General features: G+C 42.2%; 1 non-coding gene and 2 pseudogenes across 1 annotated transcript; 2 read left to right on the top strand and 1 right to left on the bottom strand.

The window, feature by feature from the left end:
* Positions 1-1,144: 1,144 nt before the first annotated feature.
* LOC148163040 (small nucleolar RNA SNORD36) lies at positions 1,145-1,220 on the top strand. Its single transcript, XR_015769522.1, has one exon. It is a non-coding gene; the product is annotated as a small nucleolar RNA SNORD36 (small nucleolar RNA).
* Positions 1,221-3,780: 2,560 nt separating this feature from the next.
* LOC114203111 (ER membrane protein complex subunit 3 pseudogene) lies at positions 3,781-16,724 on the bottom strand (annotated as a pseudogene).
* A 3,762-nt stretch (positions 16,725-20,486) lies between these two features.
* Positions 20,487-21,887, top strand: LOC114203112 (ankyrin repeat domain-containing protein 33B pseudogene; annotated as a pseudogene).
* The last annotated feature ends 607 nt before the right edge of the window (positions 21,888-22,494 follow it).

The following is a 22,494-nucleotide window of genomic DNA, read 5'->3' as shown; positions in this document are numbered from 1 at the left end:
TCAATAATGTTGAAATGACAGTTCAAATAGAGACAAACAAATGTTATCCTAAGAGTAAAAAATTTCCTCCCCCCCCCCAGAGTAGAATTCAATTGCTTGAGTATAGGCAAGGATTGTATTGCAGTGTGTTAAGTTACATAAAAGCTGGAGTTGTAAAATATCTTCCATGGAGTCCGAGTCAGATAACTGGAAGGCTGTGCTTTTCACAATGGGCTTTCAAATGAAGCACACATTTCCTATGACATATACTTTTGCTTCATTGAAAATGATTTTGCAACTATGTTTTGTACATGTTAGCAATAATTTTTATAGTCACTTTAATAACCTTTGTCTGACCTGTTTTATGTCTTCGTCAAGGACACTAAGTATTGAAAAAAACCATGTGAAATTATAATGTTTTACCAAACTCCATTAATGTTAAACATAATATCTAAAATCATTGTCTAATATGCCAGTTTTAGACAATACAATGGTGGTGATATGTAATGGTGGAGTTAGGGAACTCTTTTGCCCTTTGAGTGTTCGGTCAAAATTATTTTTCTGTACTGTAGAAATCATGATGCTAGATTTTCTTTTGGGATATGTCTACTAATAAAAAGCCTACAAAATAAGTATACATTAATCCATGCTGATATAAGTAAATATTTGAATTAATTAACAATGGGTGACAAGAGATAAATTGTTTTTTTTAATTTTTTTATTAACATATAATGTATTATTTGTTTCAGGGGTACAGGTCTGTGATTCATCAGTCTTACACAATTCACAGTGCTCTCCATAGTACATACCCTCCCAATGTCCATCATCTGAGAGATAAATTGTTTTGTAATTCCAGGAAATACATGTAGATACCCACCTCCAGGAGATGAACCTTTTTTTAAAGTTTCCATTTTAATTCCAGTTAGTTAACATATAGTTTTATATTACTTTCAGGTGTACAATATAGTAATTCAACACTTCCATACATCACCCTGTGCTCATCACAGGAGGTGAACCTTAATTCTGAATCTCACCCCTGAGGGCAGGGCAGACTTAATGACTCAGTTTTAAAGAATAGAGTAGGTGAATGGAATATAGTTACTGTGCATGGGAGAATCTAGACAAACACTACTTTAACACTATAGTGAGGGTCAACATCTCCAGTGACCCAATGATGTTACATGAATATCAATTTTTAGTAAAAACGATGTGATGAGAAGAGCATTTTAACTCTGTGGTTTTCTTTCTCAAATCCCATAAACCACAGTCTAACCTGAAGAAAAATAACAGACTATGCCTGCACTTCTCAACACTGTCATGAAAACAATCTGGCAGTTCCTCAAATGCTTCAACAGAGAGTTACAGTATGACCCAGCAATTCTACTCCTAGGTACACAGCCAGGACAAATGACAACATATGTTTACACACAAGTTGGCCAGAAATGTATGTAACATTATTATTTATAACAGACAAAACTGGAAAAAAAACCCAAATGTACCCCAATTAATGAATGGATAGATAAAATATGGTATTATTTGTCAATAAAAAGGAATGAAGTACTGACACATGGTACAACATAGATAAACTCTGAAAATGTTAAGTCTAGAAAAAGAAACTGAATATGCAAAAGACCACATATTGTATGGTTCCATTTTTATGAAATTTCCAGAGAGAAGCCATCAATATGCTATACCCATGAAATCCCCCCCTTTCCATTCTGACTTCCAGAAAGCTCTGTCTGATGAGTTTGGGTCCTAGCCCCTCCATTCCGCTTGTCTTCCTGTGATGTTTAAGCTGCAGTTCAGACTTTGGTCAGAAGATGGCACCAAAATACCACCATTATCGAACTTCTCTCCTAAATCCTGTCTGCAAGGAGGAAAAAAATAATCTTCCCCAAACGCAGGCTTTCAGCCTATACAGAATGATTCTAATTACGTCTGAAAAAAATCTGTAGGCATAAAAGAAGATTGTGAAAATACATACACTGGGGCCTGCGGATGAAAAAACACCTGCTGGCCGTGGTGCACATTTACAGTTTGTGGCAAGTATTCCAAGGATGGTGCAAGACAGATCGGGGGTAGATGACTGAGAAAGGGTGGGGCACAGAGCGGAATCTGGGCAGCTGTGTCCTTTGTCATGGACAAGGAATGACAGACAGGGAGTGGAAGAAGGTCTGGGAAGCCTGGTAAGGGTGGGGTAATGAAGGGTTAGTGTCTTGTTCTCTGATAGAGATCCTCTGCATAGTCCACACTGTACACCACCTGACAATAATGAGGGAAGAGAAATTGAACACTATGTAATTTACAGTCAACAGAAAATGGATCTACACTAATAAACTAATAAATTTTCTAAGCAGAATTAGTAAAATAGTAAACAAGCTGTTTCATGATATTTTTATACTCTTTGCAAAATGCACTCTTTCCATTAAAAAGTAACAACAAAATGGAGATGAATGTGATGCTACCTGGTGGTCAGATCCAGGATGGCAGCTTTGAGAATCTCAGACCAAGGGACTCCTCAAGGGAAAAGAAGGATGGAAGTTGGGAGCTTGACTTCATGGGATCAGCCAGTTTCCTGGATGTTTACTTAACTGGAACAATCCCTGTGTATTCATCACTTTTCTGGGATATGAAAAAAAATATTTTCTGGGAAATATAAACCTGAGATTGGAGGTCCCATGCCAGTTAGTCCTGAGTTTAAACTGCAACTTTGAACATGTATTGGATGTGGCATAGCAGCCAGGGACTACACACACACACACACACACACACACACACACACACACACACACACACACACACACACGGTCTATTTTAATTTTTTAATTTTTTGGTACAGAAATGGCACCCTGTCTGTTTGCTGGGACAGTTACTCCAGATGGAATTATTCCTGGGCTATTTTAAACTATATGTCTGCCAGAAAGTGCCCTCTCTACCTTCTTACATAGATATGTAAACTCTCTCTTATTCAGAAATGAGGTCTTTTCTTCAACTGAGTAGCCATATACAGTACATTACCACTGATTTGTTAATGGATATGATATATTCTGAACTTCAAATCAAGACTTCACATTATTCACTGGTCTCTGATGATCAGAAAGGCACTTGAGAATCCAGCAGGGTCTCAGGTCACTGATTTTTGCTGGACAGTATTAAGAGATATAGAAGGTTTGCTAAGTCTGTTCTGGCTCTGGGTATTCACTCTGAAAAAAGCTTATTTGAATATGATTTTGACACATTTGCTCTGAATGTCATTTTGTAGCCTCAGAATGAACAACACAGGGGGCTTCACTTTATTCATTCATAGTTCCTACATTTTTGGTAATGAAAATGCATTATTTGTGTAAAGAAAGTTATAAAGCACTAACAAAATATTAAAGGTAATATACAGGATGTTTGGGTACCAAGAAAATAAGAGTTTATGTAATTAGAAGTCAGGCTGACTGCGCATAGTTATAATTGGCAATGCTTTTTCCACAGATTGAAGTTTGGCTAAGTTTTGTATGTTATCATTAGCTTCGGTTTTCCTCCTTTCTCTGATTTTCATTACTAATGTCACCAGAAGGTAAATTTGAAATGTTTCAAAAATAGCTATTTCCAGGTAAGTCACCCAGCACACATTCCTCATATTTCCTCTGGTTTCAAACATAAAAAGGATCCCAGTTCAGACAAGAATGATCCTTGCTGCACACCCACCAGCTCATGCATCTTCCTTTTTATTGTGAGAGGCTCCAGCTCACATGGAAGTTACAAGGTTAAGTACTAATATGAGTTTATGACATAGCTAATGCCTCATTGATCTTAAAAAATAAAGGTCTGTAATTCCTTTCTGAACATGCCAGCAAAATGGAGGTCTTTGGCCGTGAGCTCCTTTTTGACTTCATCTACTGCCCAGTGTTGATCTGTCAACTCCAAAGCTTCCCACTCTGTCTTGAAAGCTTCACTGATGTCTGTGTGCATGGCCATGGTGGCTCCAGTATTGTGCTTTTGCGTCATTTGTGATTTGGCCAGAAGTATTAGCTTGAGCCAGAATCAGAGTAAATGCTCTAAATTTCAAAGACACTGGAGAAGCACCAGGATGCAGAACTTACCCAGGATGCATCTAATGTGAGTAGTCCAATTCCTTGCTGTAGCATAGGGTTAAAAGGGTGGAACCGTGGACAGGGGACCTTGCTGGTGACAACTGAAAATGACATGTTGATCAATTCAGCAATAACAATCATATGGAGGACTTTGTTATCTTGCCTTTTATCATGTCTGTGAGCATAGTGGGATGATTCAGAGGAGAAGTAGGCACTATCCTCCTGTTATTTTTTTTTTTAAATCCATGTTCAGGATTGTTGTAATATTTTCTTTCTGGTTAGATAGGAAAAATCGTTGTATCTGTTATTTGGTTGTATTGTCCCCTCAAAATTACATTGAGGTTCTAACCCCAGGTACTTATGAATGGAATCTTATTTGGAAATATGGTCCTTGTAGATGCAATCAGGTTTAAGATGAGGTTATTAGGGCGGGCCTCAATCCCATAAGATTTATGGCTTTATAAGAAGGTGAAAATACTATTAAAGACAGGGATGGGTGGGGATAACATGTGATGAAAGAGGCAGAGACAGGAGTGATGTTGCTGCCAGCAAGGAACATCAAGAATTTATGGTCACCACCAAAGGCTAGGGAGAAAAAAGAAGGAAGGATTCTCCCTAGCATCTCGATGTGCAAGGCCCTACTAACACCTTGATTTCAGACTTGGAGCATCCAGAACTGTGAGAGACTCAATTTTTGTTGTTTTAAGTCTCTAGTTTGTATACTTTATTACAGCAGCCCATTGAAACTAATATAGTATCTCCAGTTTGTTACTTTCTTTCTTGGATTTATTGCCTTGCTGTGATTAACAGTAAGTCTGTATCTTATGATGTGAGTAGCAGTAGCATATCCTGGTTACATGTATTTACTCAGAACCCACACAGCCTGTGCTCAAATCTAAGCCCTGAAACTTGCTAGCTCTGCCCTCGCCGTGCCTCAGTTTCCAGATGTTGAAAGTCTAGCAACAATAGCTCCTACCGATAGGTTGTGGTGCAAAATAATGAGTAAGTATACGTTTAGCGTTTATAATAGTATTGAGCAAAGGGAAGACAACAGTAAATATTAATCATGTTATCATTATCATATCAGAATGGACCTTTAAGTTCTGACTGTCAATTTTATTATTATGTGCATTCATATTGTATAGCATGGATTAACCCTCAAAATATATTATTTATCATTAAAAGCAGTTTACAAAAATATGGGATATTATCTCACTTCTCTTTTTTTTTTTTTTCGGTCAGCAGAACATTTTTTATTTATTTTTTTTATCTCAGCAAACGTTCAAATTTGGCATCTGACTGGCATTAAACCATAGACCTCAGGAAAATAAACATGGATTAAGACCATCTCCAGGAAGCCGAGAGGATACTGCAGAGGTCTGTGGTGCATGTGTGCGTGTGTGTGTTCGTGTGTGTGTGTGTGCTGCCTCAGTGAGACTGCAGCCCTTGTAAATACTCAGTCACCTTTTGCAAAAGGAATCTGAACAGTTGCAACTGAAGGCACGTTGTTATCATCTTGTCTTTGGGAGATGCTGTTCCTTGTTGCAGATGGGTAACTTTCCTTTTTATCAGGGAATGCTTGTTGGGGGGCGGAGCAAGATGGCGGAGGAGTAGGAGACCTAAATTTTGTCTGGTCCCAGGAATTCAGCTGGATAGGGATCAAACCATTCTGAACACCTACGAACTCAACAGGAGATCGAAGAAAAGAATAGCAACAACTCTCTGAACAGAAAAGCGACCACTTTCTGGAAGGTAGGACGTGCGAGAAATGAATCCGAGGCGATATTCGGGAGGATAGACGGCGGGGGAGGGGGCCTCCGTTGGCCGCTTCTGGCAAGTAATAGAGCCGTGGAGCACAAAATCGGAACTTTTAGAAGTCGGCTCTGCTGAGGGACGTCGCTCCAGTGGCTAAGCGGGGGGTGGTCGCGGGACAGTGCGGTCTCAGGACCCTCGGGGTCACAGAAAGGCCAGGGGTGCCTGAGTGCAGCAGAGCTCCCAGGTATTGGAGCGGGGAAGCGGCTGCAGAGACGGAGCTGAGGCGCGGGCTCTCAGCTCGGGGTTGCCATAAACTGTGATCCGCGGCACAGTCGGGCCACTGCTCCTCCAGCAGGGACCCAACAAGCGGCAGATCCGGGGAGACTCCCCTTCCTCCCCCGGGAGGAGCGGCGCGGGAGCACACCTCAGGGATCTGCTGGGTTTGGAGACTCCACACGGGGTCGTGTGCCAGAGATAGAGACGCTCGGTCACAGGCCGGGTGAGCACAGAGTGCGGCCGGAGACCGAGGAGACGGGAATAATTGACTGCTTTTCTCTGGGGGCGCACTGAGGAGTGGGGCCCTGAGTTCTCAGCTCCTCCGGGGCGGAGATTGGGAGGCCGCCATTTTCACTCATCCTCCAAAGCTGTACGGAAAGCTTGCAGGGAACAAAAGCTCCCGAGAGCAAACCCGAGCAGATTCCTTAGTGGGGACGCGGCAAGGGCGGGGCAATTGCGCCTCCAGCAAAGACATTTGGGGACCATGGCAACAGGCCCCTGCCCAGAAGATCAGCAAGAACAGGCCGCCAAGACCAAGATTACCGATCAATGAGAACAGCAGAACTCCAGCGCTAGGGGAATACTGCACATAGAATTCATGGCTTCCCCCCCCCCGATTCTTTAGACTTTCAAAGTTAATTTTTTTAATTTTCTTTTTTCTTTTTTAGAATTTTTCTTTTTCCCTTTTTCAACCAACATCTTATCAATCCCTTTTTTAAAAATCTTTTATATTTTTCATTTTTAGAGTCATATTCTATCCCTTCATAGTAGTTAACCTTATTTCTGGCATATATATATATATATATATATATATATATATATATATATATATATAAGTTGTTCTCTCTTTAAAATTTTGGGATACAGTTTCTTCTAACAGATCAAAATATACCCTAAATCTCTAGTGTATGGCTTTGTTCTAGTTTCCTGCCTGATCACATTCTCTCCCTTTTTTTTTAACAAAAATTTCTCTTCTTTCTTTTTTCAACCAACTTCTTATCAATTCCTCTTATAAAATCTTTTATAATTTTCATCTTTACAGTCATATTCCACCCCTTCATTGTATTTACCCTTATTTTTGTACATATATAAGCTTTTCTTTCTTTAAAATTTTCGGAGGCAGTTTCTTCTAGCAGACCAAAATATGCCCAAAATCTAGTGTGTGGCACTGATCTATTCACCAACCTGATCATTTTTGATCATATTCTTTTTTTTAATCTTTTTATTTTTATTTTTTTCTTTTTTCTTTCTTTCCCTTTCTTTTTCCCCAGTTTCAGGTCTCTTCTGATTTTTTTAGTGTATATTTTTCTGGGGTCGTTGTTACCCTGTTAGCATTTTCTTCTCTCATTCATCTATTCTCCTCTGGACAAAATGACAAGACAGAAAAAATTCCCTCAAAAAAAAAAAAAAAAAAGAACAAGAGGCAGTACTGACTGCCAGGGACCTAATCAATACGGACATTAGTAATATGTTGGAACTAGAGTTCAGAATGACGATTATAAAGATACTAGCTGGGCTTGGAAAAGGCATGGAAGATATTAGAGAAACCCTTTCTGGAGAAATAAAAGAACTAAAATCTAAACAAGTCGAAATCAAAAAGGCTATTAATGAGGTGCAGTCAAAACTGGACGCTCTAACTGCTAGGTTAAATGAGGCAGAAGAGAGAATTAGTGATATAGAAGACCAAATGATGGAAAATAAAGAAGCTGAGAAAAAGAGAGAACTACTGGAGAGAGAAACAACTACTAGATCACGAGGGTAGAATTCGAGAGATAAGTGATACCATAAAATGAAACAATATTAGAATAATTGGGATCCCAGAAGAAGAAGAAAGAGAGAGCGGCAGAAGATATATTGGAGCAAATTATAGCAGAGAACTTCCCTAGTTTGGGGAAGGAAAGAGGCATCAAAATCCAGGAGGCACAGAGAACCCCCCCTCAAAATCGATAAAAGTAGGTCAACACCCCGACATATAATAGTAAAAGTTACAAGTCTCAGAGACAAAGAGAAAATCCTGAAAGTGGCTCGGGACAAGAGATCTGTAACCTACAATGGTAGAAAAATTAGATTGACAGCAGACCTATCCACAGAGACCTGCAGGTCAGAAAGGACTGGCATGATATATTCAGAGCACTAAATGAGAAAAATATGCAGCCAAGAATACTATATCCAGCTAAGTTGTCATTGAAAATAGAGAGATACAAAACTTCCAGGACAAACAAAAACTAAAGGAATTTGCAAACACGAAACCAGCCCTACAAGAAATATTGAAAGGGGTCCTCTAAGCAAAGAGAGAGCCTCAAAGTAACATAGACCAGAAAGGAACACAGACAATATACAGTAACAGTCACCTTACAGGCAGTACAATGGCACTAAATTCGTATCTTTCAATAGTTACCCTGAATGTAAATGGGCTAAATACCCCAATCAAAAGACACAGGGTATCAGATTGGATAAAAAAATAAGACCCATCCATATGCTGTCTGCAAGAGATGCATTTTAGACCTAAAGACACCCCCAGATTGAAAGTGAGGGGGTGGAAAACCATTTACCATGCTAATGGACACCAAAAGAAAGCTGGGGTGGCAATCCTTATATCAGACAAATTAGATTTTAAACCAAAGACTATAATAAGAGATGGGGAAGGACACTATATCCTACTTAGAGGGTCTACCCAACAAGAAGATCTAACAATTGTAAATATCTATGCCCCTAACATGGGAGCAGCCAATTATATAAGCCAACTGATAACAAAAGCAAAGAAACACATCGACAACAATACAATAATAGTAGGGGACTTTAACACCCCCCTCACTGAAATGGACAGATCATCTAAGCAAGAGATCAACAAGGAAATAAAGACTTGAAATGACACACTGGACCAAATGGACTTCACGGATATATTCAGGACATTCCATCCCAAAGCAACAGAATACACATTCTTCTCTAGTGCCCATGGAACATTCTCCAAAATAGATCACATCCTAGGTCACAAATCAGGTCTCAACCAGTACCAAAGATTGGGATCATTCCCTGCATATTTTTGGACCACAATGCTTTGAAACTAGAACTCAATCACAAGAGGAAAGTCGGAAAGAACTCAAATACATGGAGGCTAAAGAGCATCCTACTAAAGAATGAATGGGTCAACCAGGAAATTAAAGAAGAATTAAAAAAATTCATGGAAACAAATGAAAATGAAAACACAACTGTTCAAAATCTTTGGGATGCAGCAAAGGCAGTCCTAAGAGGAAAGTATATAGCAATACAAGCCTTTCTCAAGAAACAAGAAAGGTCTCAAATACACAACCTAACCCTACACCTAAGGGAGCTGGAAAAAAAAAAACCCAGCAAATAAAGCCTAAACCCCGCAGGAGAAGAGAAATAATAAAGATCAGAGCAGAAATCAATGAACTAGAAACCAAAAGAACAGTAGAACAGATCAACGAAACTAGGAGCTGGTTCTTTGGAAGAATTAATAAGATTGATAAACCCCTGGCCAGACTTATTAAAAAGAAAAGAGAAAGGACCCAAATAAATAAAATCATGAATGAAAGAGGAGAGATCACAACCAACACCAAAGACATACAAACAATTACAAGAACATATTATGAGCAACTCTATGCCAGCAAATTAGATAATCTGGAAGAAATGGGTGCATTCCTAGAGACGTATAAACTACCAAAACTGAACCAGGAAGACATAGAAAACCTGAACAGACCTATAACCATTAAGGAAATTGAAGCAGTCATCAAAAATCTCCCAACAAACAAAAGCCCAGGGCCAGATGGCTTCCCAGGGGAATTCTACCAAACATTTAAAGAAGAGTTAATACCTATTCTTCTGAAACTGTTCCAAAAAATAGAAATGGAAGGAAAACTTCCAAACTCGTTTTATGAGGCCACCATTACCATGATCCCAAAACCAAAGACCCCATCAAAAAGGAGAAGTACAAACCAATATCCCTGATGAACATGGATGCAAAAATTCTCACCAAAATACTGGCCAATAGGATCCAACAGTACTTTAAAAGGATTATTCACCACGACCAAGTGGGATTTATCCCTGGGCTGCAAGGTTGGTTCAACATCCGCAAATCAATCAATTGTGATACAATACACTAATAAAAGAAAGAACAAGAACCACATGATCCTCTCAATAGATGCAGAACAAGCATTTGACAAAATACAGCATCCTTTCTTGATCAAAACTCTTCAGAGTATAGGGATAGAGGTTACATACCTCAATATCATAAAAGCCATCTATGAAAATCCCACAGCGAATATCATTCTCAATGGGGAAAAACTGAGAGCTTTCCCCCTAAGGTCAGGAACGCGGCAGGGATGTCCACTATCCCCACTGCTGTTCAACATAGTATTAGAAGTCCTAGCCACAGCAATCAGACAACAAAAAGAAATAAAAGTCATCCGAATTGGCAAAGAAGAAGTCAAACTCTCACTGTTTGCAGATGATATGATACTTTACGTGGAAAACCCAAAAGACTCCACTCCAAAACTGCTAGAACTCATACAGGAATTCAGTAAAGTGGCAGGATATAAAATCAATGCACAGAAATCAGTGGCATTCCTATACACCAACAACAAGACAGAAGAAAGAGAAATTAAGGAGTCGATCCCATTGACAATTGCACCCAAAACCATAAGATACCTAGGAATAAATCTAACCAAAGAGGCAAAGAATCTGTACTCAGAAAACTATAAAATACTCATGAAAGAAATGGAGGAAGACACAAAGAAATGGCAAAACGTTCCATGCTCACGGATTGGAAGAACAAACATTGTGAAGATGTCAATGCTACCTAGAGCAATCTACACATTCAATGCAATTCCTATCAAAATACGATCCACTTTTTTCAAAGAAATGGAACAAATAATCCTAAAATTTGTATGGAACCAAAAAAGACCCTGAATAGCCAGAGGAATGTTGAAAAAGAAAAGCAAAGCTGGTGGCATCACAATTCCAGACTTCAAGCTGTCATCATCAAGACAGTATGGTACTGGCACAAAAACAGACACATAGATCAATGGAACAGAATCGAGAGCCCAGAAATGGACCCTCAACTCTATGGTCAACTAATCTTCGACAAAGCAGGAAAGAATGTCCAATGGAAAAAAGACAGTCTCTTCAACAAATGGTGTTGGGAAAATTGGACAGCCACATGCAGAAGAATGAAACTGGACCATTTCCTTACACCACACACAAAAATAGACCAAAATGGCTGAAAGACCTCAATGTGAGACAGGAGTCCATCAAAATCCTAAAGGAGAACACAGGCAGCAACCTCTTCAACCTCAGCCGCAGCAACTTCTTCCTAGAAACATCGCCAAAGGCAAGGGAAGCAAGGGCAAAGATGAACTATTGGGACTTCATCAAGATAAAAAGCTTTTGCACAGCAAAAGAAACAGTCCACAAAACCAAAAGACAACCGACAGAATGGAGAAGATATTTGCAAATGACATATCAGATAAGGGGCTAGTATCCAAAATCTATAAAGAACTTACCAAACTCAACACCCAAAGAACAAATGATCCAATCAAGAAATGGGCAGAAGACATGAACAGACATTTTTCCAAAGAAGACATCCAAATGGCCAACAGACACATGAAAAAGTGCTCAACATCACTCGGCATCAGGGAATCCAAATCAAAACCTCAATGAGATACCACCTCACACCAGTCAGAATGGCTAAAATTAACAAGTCAGGAGACAACAGATGTTGGCGGGGATGCGGAGAAAGGGGAACCCTCCTACACTGTTGGTGGGAATGCAATCTGGTGCAGCCACTCTGGAAAACAGTATGGAGGTTCCTCAAAAAGTTGAAAATAGAGGTACCATACAGCCCAGCAACTGCAGTACTGGGTATTTACCCCAAGGATACAAATGTAGGGATCCGAAGGGGTACATGCACCCTGATGTTTATAGCAGCAATGTCCACAATAGCCAAACTATGGAAAGAGCCAAGATGTCCATCAACAGAGGAATGGATAAAGAAGATGTGGTATATATATACAATGGAATATTATGCAGCCATCAAAAGGAACGAAATCTTGCCATTTGCAATGACATGGATGGAACTGGAGGGTATTATGCTGAGCGAAATAAGTCAATCAGAGAAAGACATGTATCATATGATCTCACTGATATGAGGAATTCTTAATCTCAGGAAACAAACTGAGGGTTGCTGGAGTGGGGGGGGAGGGATGGGGTGGCTGGGTGATAGACACTGGGGAGGGTATGTGCGGTGGGTGAGCGCTGTGAATTGTGTAAGACTGTTGAATCACAGACCTGTACCTCTGAAACAAATAATACATTATATGTTAAAAGAAGAAGAAGAAGAAGAAGAAGAAGAAGAAGAAGAAGAAGAAGAAGAAGAAGAAGAAGAAGAAGAAGGAAGCAGGAAGGGAAAAATGAAGGGGGGGAAATCGGAGGGGGAGACGAACCATGAGAGACGATGGACTCTGAGAAACAAACTGAGGGTTCTAGAGGGGAGGGGGCCGGGGGGATGGGTTAGCCTGGTGATGGGTATTAAAGAGGGCGTGTACTGAATGGAGCACTGGGTGTTATACACAAACAATGAATCATGGAACACTACATCAAAAACTAATGATGTAATGTATGGTGATTAACATAACACAATAACATTAAAAGAAAAAGACCATCTCCAAACTTCCCATTCATAGGTCTCAATGATTATGAGCATCGGAGCATCTGTTCTCTCTGGTGCCTTAGGCAGGCCCAAACCTGACTCGGGTGTGCTAACAGTGCTAGCCACCAGATGGTGAAAAAGTTGTGACAATGCAATCTGCTTGGATTGGAAGCCAAGCAGCACCTTATAAGTGAAGTTCTTCTCTCAGGCCACAGATCTCCAGATCTCCAGATAAGGTCCCAATCATGCTTATTTAACACATTCTTGTCTGCCTGGACTGGAAAGAATAAAGGGCCTCCTCCCCAGTGACATAGGGAAAGAGACACAAAACCTGGTTTGTACCTTTTAGAGCTCAAGCATCTAAGTAAGTCTTGTCTGGCTAGATAAGGCAGTAAGCTCTTAGGTCAGTGTTGTTGGCCAAAGGAAATCCCCGAGTCCAGCTTTGCAGCCTTTCCACAAGGAATAATTTCCCAGGATCCAGGAAAATATTCAGAGCCCTCAGGACATTTTGCTTATATGCAGTTTCCAACGTCAGAATAATTTAGGACTGCCTGGCCTTCTCAGGATTGCAATCCAGGGTTAGCAGTTCAAAGCATGAAATAACAGAAAATACATGATAAGGATCAAACCTGCTTCTTTTAGCCCTGCTGAGAGAACAACTTCAGACATGATTGGTATAGAGAAAACTGGGCACTCGTCAGGGCACGAGCTGAGATTGTTTTCAGACCCGGACTTCCTTGGTGTGGTTGAAATGGGACCTCAACCTGGGATCCAGCATTCTAGCTATCCAGAGCTCCCTCTCCAGGCTTTTTGAGAAGCTAGTTGACCCTGCAGGTGCAAATCATGAGCAGCTGCAGGAGAATGAAGAGCGCAGAGGCGAAACCAGAGCTCCAGAGTCTGCTCCACCAGCTTCTGGCATAATAACATTTCCAAGACAAATTTGAGTCTAAGAACCATGAAGACCCAGAAGAGGCAAAGCGTGGCCAGCCACTTCTCTCTGTCCCGGAAGAGGTGCATGAATATGATGGTGGTGAAGTACATGCTGAGATCATGAGCAGCAAAAAACAGCGCTAACATGTTCCACTAGAAGTTGGGGACCAGGCCATCGACACGCAGTGCAGCTGCACGATGACCTTGAAAATCAAAAACCCAGCCAGAGCACCAGCTCTTGTAGCAAAGAGAGCCTCTCACTGGTTGAGTGCAGGCATGGGCCCAGCCAAGCATCCCGCCACAGGGCTGTGTCTCCTCTCCCCACAACCATCACTGCCAAGGCTAGCAGAGGCAGTGAACAGGGCTGCCTGCCCCGGCCCTTGGCGCCAGCACGCCACCACTTTCTTGGCCCTGGCGCAGGACCCAGAACTGGTCACCAGTGGGTGCTCCCTTCCCTCAGATGCCATGCCCTCTCTGGCACAGATCAAAGGTGTCACCATCCCATCTCTTCTTAAATATGGTTGCATATGTGTAGTAAAATTTCTGAAAAAATGTGTTTTACAGTATTACATGTAGGATATGTTTTATTGGTTTGTTCATTTCTCCTCATAATAGCTCTGTGAGGTAAGTTTCCATCTGCCCATTTTACAGATGACCCACTGCAGGGTCACAGACATCTATAGAGGCATCTTTTTCATTTTCTACAGTTTATTTTTCTCAATCAAAAGACATTGTTTTAGAGGTGCCTGGGTGGCTCAGACGGTAAAGTATCTGACTCTTGATTTCAGCTCAGATCATGATCTCAGGGTTGTGAGACTGAGCCCCATGTTGGGCTCTGCACTGGATGTGGAGCCTGCTTAAGATTTTCTCTCTCCCTCTGCCCCTCCCCCACTTCTCCCTCTCTAAAAAAAGACATTATTTTTTTAATTAAAAAAATTTATTTATTTTTATGCTTTTATTAAATTCAATTAGCCAACATATAGTACATCATTAGTTTCTGATGTAGTGTTCAATAATTCATCAGTGGCCTATAACACCCAGGGCTCATCACATCACATGCCCTCCTTAATGCCCATCACCCTGTTACCCCATCCCCCCACCCACTTCTCCTCCAGCAACCCTCAGTTTGTTTCCTATAGTTAAGAGTCTCTCATGGTTCTTCTCCCTCTCTGGTGACTTCCCATTCAGTGTTCCCTCCCTTCCCCTATGATCCCCTGCACTATTTCATATATTCCACATATGAGTGAAACCATATAACAATTATCTTTCTCTGATAGACTTATTTCGCTCAGCATAATACCCTCCAGTTCTATCCACTTCGATGTAAATGGTAAGTATTCATCCTTTCTGATGGCTGAGTAATATTCCATTGTATATATAAACCACATCTTCTTTATCCATTCATCTGTTGATGGACATCTTGGCTCCTTCCACAGCTTGGCTATTGTGGACATTGCTGCTATGAACATTGGGGTGCAGGTGCCCCTTAAATTAAATTTGCCTGATCTCACACACAAATTGAGTAAAGGGCAGGACACAAAATCAACATACAGAATTTGTTGTATATCTACACGCCAATAATGAAGCAGCAGAAAGAGAAATCAAGGAATCAATCCCATTTATATTTGCACCAAAACCATAAGATAGCCAGGAATAAACCTAACCAAAGATGTAAAAGATCTGTATTCCGAAAAGTATGAAATGCTGATGAAAGAAATTGAGGATGACACAAAGAAATGGAAAAATATTTCATGTTCATGGAGTAGAAGAAAAATATTGTTAAAATGTCTATACTACCCAAAGCAATCTATACATTTAATGCACACCCTAACAAAATACCAACAGCATTTTTCACAGAACTAGAACAAACAATTCTAAAATTTGTATGGAACCAGAAAAGACCCCCAGTAGCCAAAGCAGTCTTGAAAAAGAAAAGCAAAGCTGGAGCAATCACAATTCTGGTCTTCAAGCTCTATTACAAACCTGTAGCCATCCAGACAGTATGGTATTGGCACTAAAACAGATACATAGATCAATGCAACAGAGTAGAAAACCCAGAAATGGACCCACAACTCTATGTTCAACTAATCTTCGACAAAGCAGAAAAGAATATCCAATGGAAAAAAGACAGTCTCTTCAACAAATGGTGTTGGGAAAACTGGATAGCCACATGCAGAAGAATGAAATTGGACCACTTCCTTATAGCATACACAAAAATAAATTCAAAATGGATGAAAGACCTAAATGTGAGACAGGAAACCACCAACATCCTAGAGGAGAACATAGGCGGCAACCTCTTTGACCTCGGCCACAGCAACTTCTTGCTAGACACGTCTCGGGAGGCAAGGGAAACAAAAGAGAAATGAACTATTGGGACTTCGTCAAGATAAAAAGCTTCTGCATAGTGAAGGAAACAACCAACAAAACTAAAAGGCAGCCTACGGAATGGGAAAAGATATTTGCAAATCAGATATCTGACAAAAGGATAGTATCCAAAATCTATAAAGAACTTATCAAACTCAACACCCAAAAAACAAATAATCCAGTCAAGAAATGGGCAGAAAACATGAATAGTACTTCAACAAAGAGTTACCATAGGACCCCGTAATTCAACTCCTAGGTTCATAGGCAGGAGAAATGACAACTTATGTCCACATAAAAACTTGGACATGAATATATGCAGCATCATTATTCACAATAGCCCAAAGTGGAAACAACTTTAATGTCAACCAATTAATGTATGAATTTAAAAAGTGGTATATTATTTAGCAATAAAAAGGGATGAAGCACTGGTATATGGTAAAACACCGATGAACCTTGAAAACATTACCAAGTGAAAGAGGCCAAATATGCAAAAGACAACATACTGTTTGTCTTCATTTATACAAAATATGCAGAGAAAGACCATCAATATAGTTGTGCCCAAGGAATTCCCCCCTTTCTCTGCTGACTTCCAGAAAGCTCTCTGTAGTGCGTTTAGGTCACAGCCCCTCACTACCAATTTCCTGCTCCACCGCGTCCACGCTGCAGTTCATGCTTCTGTCAGAAGGTGGCACCAACATACCACCATCATCAAACTTGGGTAAGACCCGTGTACTAACAATAATTTTAATAGCAAAGTGGAGACAACCCAATGTTCACCATTTAGTGAATGGATAAAAAATGTGGTGTAATATTTTGCAGTTAAAAGGAATGAAGTACTTATACATTCTGTGGCATAGAGAAAACTTGGAAATGTTAAGGCAAGTGAAAGATGTCAAATATGCTCAAGACCATATATTGTGTGATTCCATTTACATAAAGTGTCCAGAGTGAGTCTATAGATATGGTGTATCCACGAAACCCACCACCCCCCTTCCATCCTGACTTCCAGAAATTTCTGTCTGGTGTGTTTGGGTCACAGTCCATCCCTCTCTCTTTTCTTTCCTTGTGACGTTCAAGCTGCAGTTCAGACTTCTGTCACAAGGTGGCACCAAAGCACCACCATCATTGAAATTTGTTCCTAAGACTATCTGTAAGGAGTAAAAACAATAATTTCCCGAAAACCCAGTATTTGAACCTCTACAGAATGATTCTAATTCTGTTTTTAAAAAAACCCTTTCCGTTGTAAGTGAAGATTGTAAAATCACATAAGCCGGGTCGGCAGACAAAAAATACTAGGTGACAATGGCATGCTTGGGCAGTCAATGGCAAGTGTGCATAAAGGCAGTGCAGAACAGAACAGGTGTAGATAATTGAGAGAGGATGGAGCATCAGAGCGGGGTCTGAGTAGCTGCACCCTGTGTCTTAACAGGGTTTGCCAGACAGAGACCGGGAGTAGGTGTGTGTAGCCTGTACAAGGTTGGGGTAATGGAGGGACCCTATGTACAGTCCACACTGTACATCAGCTGACAGTGATGACATAAGAGATAAATCAGTGAATACGATGCAGTTTGGGGTCAACAGAAAATGGATCTGCTGTAATATACATAGGAATTTTCCAAGGAGAATTGGTAAAATAGTAAATAAGCTGTTTCATAATTTCTTTTACTCTTTACAAAATATATTACTTTTCATTAAAAAAACAACAACATAAATGAAAATAAATGTGATGTCACCTGGTGGTGAGATCCAGGATGGCAGCTCTGAGAATCTCAGACCAGGGGACTGCATAAGGGGAAGGGAGGGATGGAGGTTAGGAGCTTGATTTTATGGGATCGGCCAGCTTTCTGGATTTTCACTTACCTGGAAGATTACTTTTGTATCCATCACTTCTCTAGGATATAAACAAAACACATTTTCTGGTGTATCTAAACCTGAGATTACAGGTCCAGCTCTGGAATTGAGTTTAAACTGCAACTATGTGTTTTGGAGGTGGTAGAACTAGAGGGTACATAGAAACACACACACGTCAATTAAATTTTTTAAAGAGAAAACAGGATTGTTTTATTTGTAAAGTCCAGACCTTTTTGTTCTTGATTACAGCATTCAACCGGCAAGTTACATTCAGCTCTTGGTACAGAAATGGCACTCTGCCTCTTCCCTTGGAAAGTTGATCCAGATGGAATTATCAGTGGACATTTCTTAACTATGTGTCTGCCAGCAATTGTCCTCTCTCCCTTCTTACATCGATATGTAAACTCTCATACTAACTGGGAAATTGGTCATATCTTCAACCAAGTAACCATATACTGTACAGCACATTCCTGTCTTTGATGGTGCCAAAGTCAACTGAGAATGTGGCAGTTTCTCAAGACTGTAACAGTACTCCAGCCAGTCTTTTTTAAATTATTTTTTTAAGATTTTTTATTTATTTGACAGAGAGACACAGCGAGAGAAGGAACACAAGCAAGGGGAGTGAGAGAGGGAGAAGCAGGCTTCCCACTGAGCAGGGAGCCGGATGCGGGGCTCGATCCCAGGGTCCTGGGATCATGACCTGAGCCGACGCTTAATGACTGAGCCACCCAGGCGCCCCACTCCAGCCAGTCTTAAGGGTTAACTTGCTCCCAGATAACAAACTCCTTACTTGCTGACCTAAGGTCCTTGATCCTTAACAGAACTAATTACTTGCTTTGGGATTTACTCACCACTGGCCTTGAGGACTGAAGAGCCAGAACTTTCCCAGGCCACAGAGGCCAGCAATTCTGACTGAAGTCATGTCTGCTTTTTGATTAGCCCAGCTCTTTTTTTTTTTTTTTTTTAGCAAAATGTTTTTCTTTCTTTCTTTTTTTTTTTTTTAGGTCACACAAATGGTTTTATTAATCTCCCTTTGTGCATCTATAGACCTTGCCCTCCTTTGCAGAAAGAACAGAGTACTCCTGCGCATCACAAAAGAAATCCTGGAACCCCCTTGCACAACCCCCAAACAAATGAGATAACATTTGTAGCTGGCATCATCGAGTTTGCACAAAATCAAAAAATGTTCCAGGCCATTGCACTCCCTTTACTGATTAACTATCATAAACCCCTTTAAAAACCCTTGGGCCAGGTAGAAATCTTGAAGTTGGCTTTTGGACAAGAGTCAGCCTCCTCTTCAGGCTGCCGGCCTCTTGAATAAAGTTGAAATTCCTCTCCATTACTCATCTCTTGAGTAATGTCCTTTCAAGCAACGGGCAGCCTAACTTGGGTTGGTAACAAGATCACTGATTTTCACTGGACACTGTTAAGAAATAAAGAAGGTATACTAAATTTATGCTGGCTCTTAGTATTCACTCTGAAAAGAGTTTATTTGATCTTCACTTTGCTTATCTGTAGTTGCTAAATTTTCAGTAATGAAATTCATTACTGGTATAAATGAAGTTATAAGTACACTAACCAAAATTAAAGGCAAAATGCAGCGTATTTGGATCCCAAGAAAACAAGAGTTTACTGTGGTTAGAAGTCAGGCTGACTGCACATAATAATTTGGTATAATTGACAATGCTTTCCCAGTTCCTGCATCCTCCTTTTTATTCTGAGAGGCTCCAGCTCAGATGAAAGTTGCAAGTAAGCACTACAAATTTCTGACATAGCTAATCTTCCCTTGGTCATAAAAAAAAAAAAAAAATAGAAGTCTGTAATTTTTTTGAAAGACCCCCTCTTCAACAACATCTGGTGCCCACTAGGGATGTATCAGCTCCAAATTTTCCACTCTGTCTGAAAAGTCTTAATGCTGCCTGCAGGTGTGGCCATGGCAGCTCCAGTCATCTATTCCTGCATCATTAAACGATCGGTCATGAGGCGTTGTTTTTGGCTCAGAATCAGAGTAAATGCTCTGAAGCTTAAAGACATTGAGAAAGTACCGGGATGCAGAATTTACCCAGGACACATCTAATGTGAGTAGTTCAATTCCATGCTGTAGCATAGGCTTAAAAGAAAGGAACAGTGGAAATGTTGCTTCTGATAAAACCTAACATGACACGTTGCTCTGTTCACTGATAGGAATCATAGGGAGTAGGTGTGGTATGTACACCTACCACAAAATGCAATATTATTTGGCCATAAAAAAGATGAGATTTTGCATTGGGGAAAACATGAAAAGACCTGGAGTGTATAAGACAAATACCATATGATTTCAGTTATATTTGGAATCTAAAACAAAACAAAACAAATGAAGAAATAATCAAGGAAACAAACAAAAAGCAGACCCTTAAATACAGAGAACAAACTTGTGGTTGCCAGAGGGGAGGTGGGTGAGGGGAAGGAGAAAATAAATAAAGGGGATTAAGAGTTATAGACTTCGAGTTATAAAATAAGGCATGGAGATACAAAGTAGAGGGGTGGTGACCTCGGCGCACGTCCCGCGCCCCAGTCTCCTGGCCCGCGCCCGGGCCGCCAGCATGGTGTTGCTGGCCAGGCCGGAGGGCGGCGTGTCCCCGCAGACGCCATCCCTACCCCGGGACCCTCAGGCCAGACCGTGCTGACTGTGAGGACTACGAGGACTTCTCGTGTCTGCCCGACACCCGCAGCATCGCCCCGGACGACTCCTCCTACCCTCTTGGAAGCGAAGAGGAATACGGCCCCGCGGCTGCGGAGAGCGTCCCAGAGGGCATCCCGGGGAAGAGGCGACCCTCCTGCGCGCCGCCGGAGCCAACGACGTGGGGCTGCTGAGGGAGCTGGTGCAGCGGGGGCCGGGCGTTGAGGAGGTGCAGACCGACCGCAACGGCAGGACTGGCCTTATTGTTGCTTGCTACCACGGCTTTGTGGATAGTGTGGTGGTCTTAGCAGAGTGCCCCCATGTTGATGTCAACTGGCAGGACAGCGAGGGGAACACGGCCCTAATCACAGCCGCGCAGGCAGGGGAATGCCACCATCACCAACTACTTGCTGAACTATTTTCCTTGTCTTGACCTTGAAAGGAGGAACGTGTTTGGGTTCACCGCCCTGATGAAAGCCGCCATGCAGGGCCGAAAGGAGTGCATCCGAGCCCTGATGCTAGCAGGGGCAGATGTCCATGCCAGGGACGCCCGCCGTGGGATGTCGCCCCAGGAATGGGCCGCTTACACGGGGCGGTTGGTGGCAGTCCGCCTCATCCAGAGGCTGCTGGAGCCACCCTGCCCAGAGTAGTTTGGAGAAAAGTACAAACCAGAGCTGCCGCTGCCTCCGGAGGCGGTTCTGAAGCACTCGGGCTCCAAAAACTGCTTGCAGAGGCTCACCGAGCTTGTGCGGTCCACGCTGACCTCCTGCTCACGCCAGGGCCTGGAGGATGGGGGCGTCCTGGACCACATGGTCAGGATGACCACGAGCCTCTACGGCCCCGCCCTGACCACCGTCTGCCAGATTGTGTGCCCCGAGAACCCACCCGCTGTGTGGGGAAAAGGCAGCTGGCGGTGCAAGAAATCCTGGAGGCTCGGGGGAACCCGGCACGCACGCCCAGGAGCGTGACGAGAAGAGGGCTCTGAGCAGCCATTCCGGACCTCCAGGCCATGGGGGTATCCAGAGAGGGGGCGCCGAGAGCCAGCCTCCCGTCTCCGCAGCTGCCAGGTGCCCCGCGGAGGGACAGCCTCCTGCCCCTGCAAGCTGCTGAGGAGGAGAAGCGTGCGGCCCGGCGTGGTCATCCCCAGGGTGCGCATCAGCCCAAGCGGGCGGCCGCCAAGGGCAGCACCAAGGACAGCGCCCACCTGCCGCTCCCCAAGTGGCCGTACAAGGCGGAAAAGAGCAAGGCGGAAGAGGCGGAGAAGCAGCAGGTAGCAGCGGTGCAGAAGGAAAAGCGGGCGCCCTGCTGGAGGAAAAGGACGTGAGGGTTCAGCTGCCTGGAAGCGTGTGTGGTGGGGGAGGAGGCAGCGGGGCACCGCGCGGAGAAGGATGCGGATGTGCCTCCCTTCCGCTCTCGCCCCTCCCGCAGCGCTGCACATGCCTGCACATCCCAGGCAGACAGGCTCGAACTGGGACCCAGAAACGTGCTCCGTGTTTGTTCAGGCTGCACCCTTGAGTGAATTGGGCAGGGCACAAGTCGACTAGCCTAAAACCAGTTCCCCTAACGATCAGTACACCTAGTGGGCAAATTTGCCCCAAAGCCTACCTTTAGAACCTCACTTGAGAAACTTATAAGACCAGTTTATCAAAGGGTCTGAATAATTTTGTATTTTTAATCATGATCAAATTTGCAGCATTTTACTCGTGATGGGGCTGTTTGTATTTAAGAAGGCTTTAATACATTTGCCCGAAGACTCTTAGTTTAACATACTATTTCTGGCAGTAATTATTTGTGATATCTCTATGATATCATACAGAATTTGTGGAAGTCTCCCCTTTCTTGCTGTTTGTTTCTCCTTCTCATTGTAGGCGTGCATGAGCATTGTATGTTCTTACTGATTTGATCAAGTGATTCTGAATATTTGTGTCTAT

The sequence above is a fragment of the Eumetopias jubatus genome, unplaced genomic scaffold (assembly GCF_037043125.1).
Source record: "Eumetopias jubatus isolate StellerSeaLion01/CBP00866 unplaced genomic scaffold, mEumJub1_p1.0 scaffold_11, whole genome shotgun sequence".
In the NCBI taxonomy this organism is placed as follows: Eukaryota; Metazoa; Chordata; class Mammalia; order Carnivora; family Otariidae; genus Eumetopias; species Eumetopias jubatus.
This window is presented reverse-complemented; position numbering and strand designations above follow the sequence as displayed.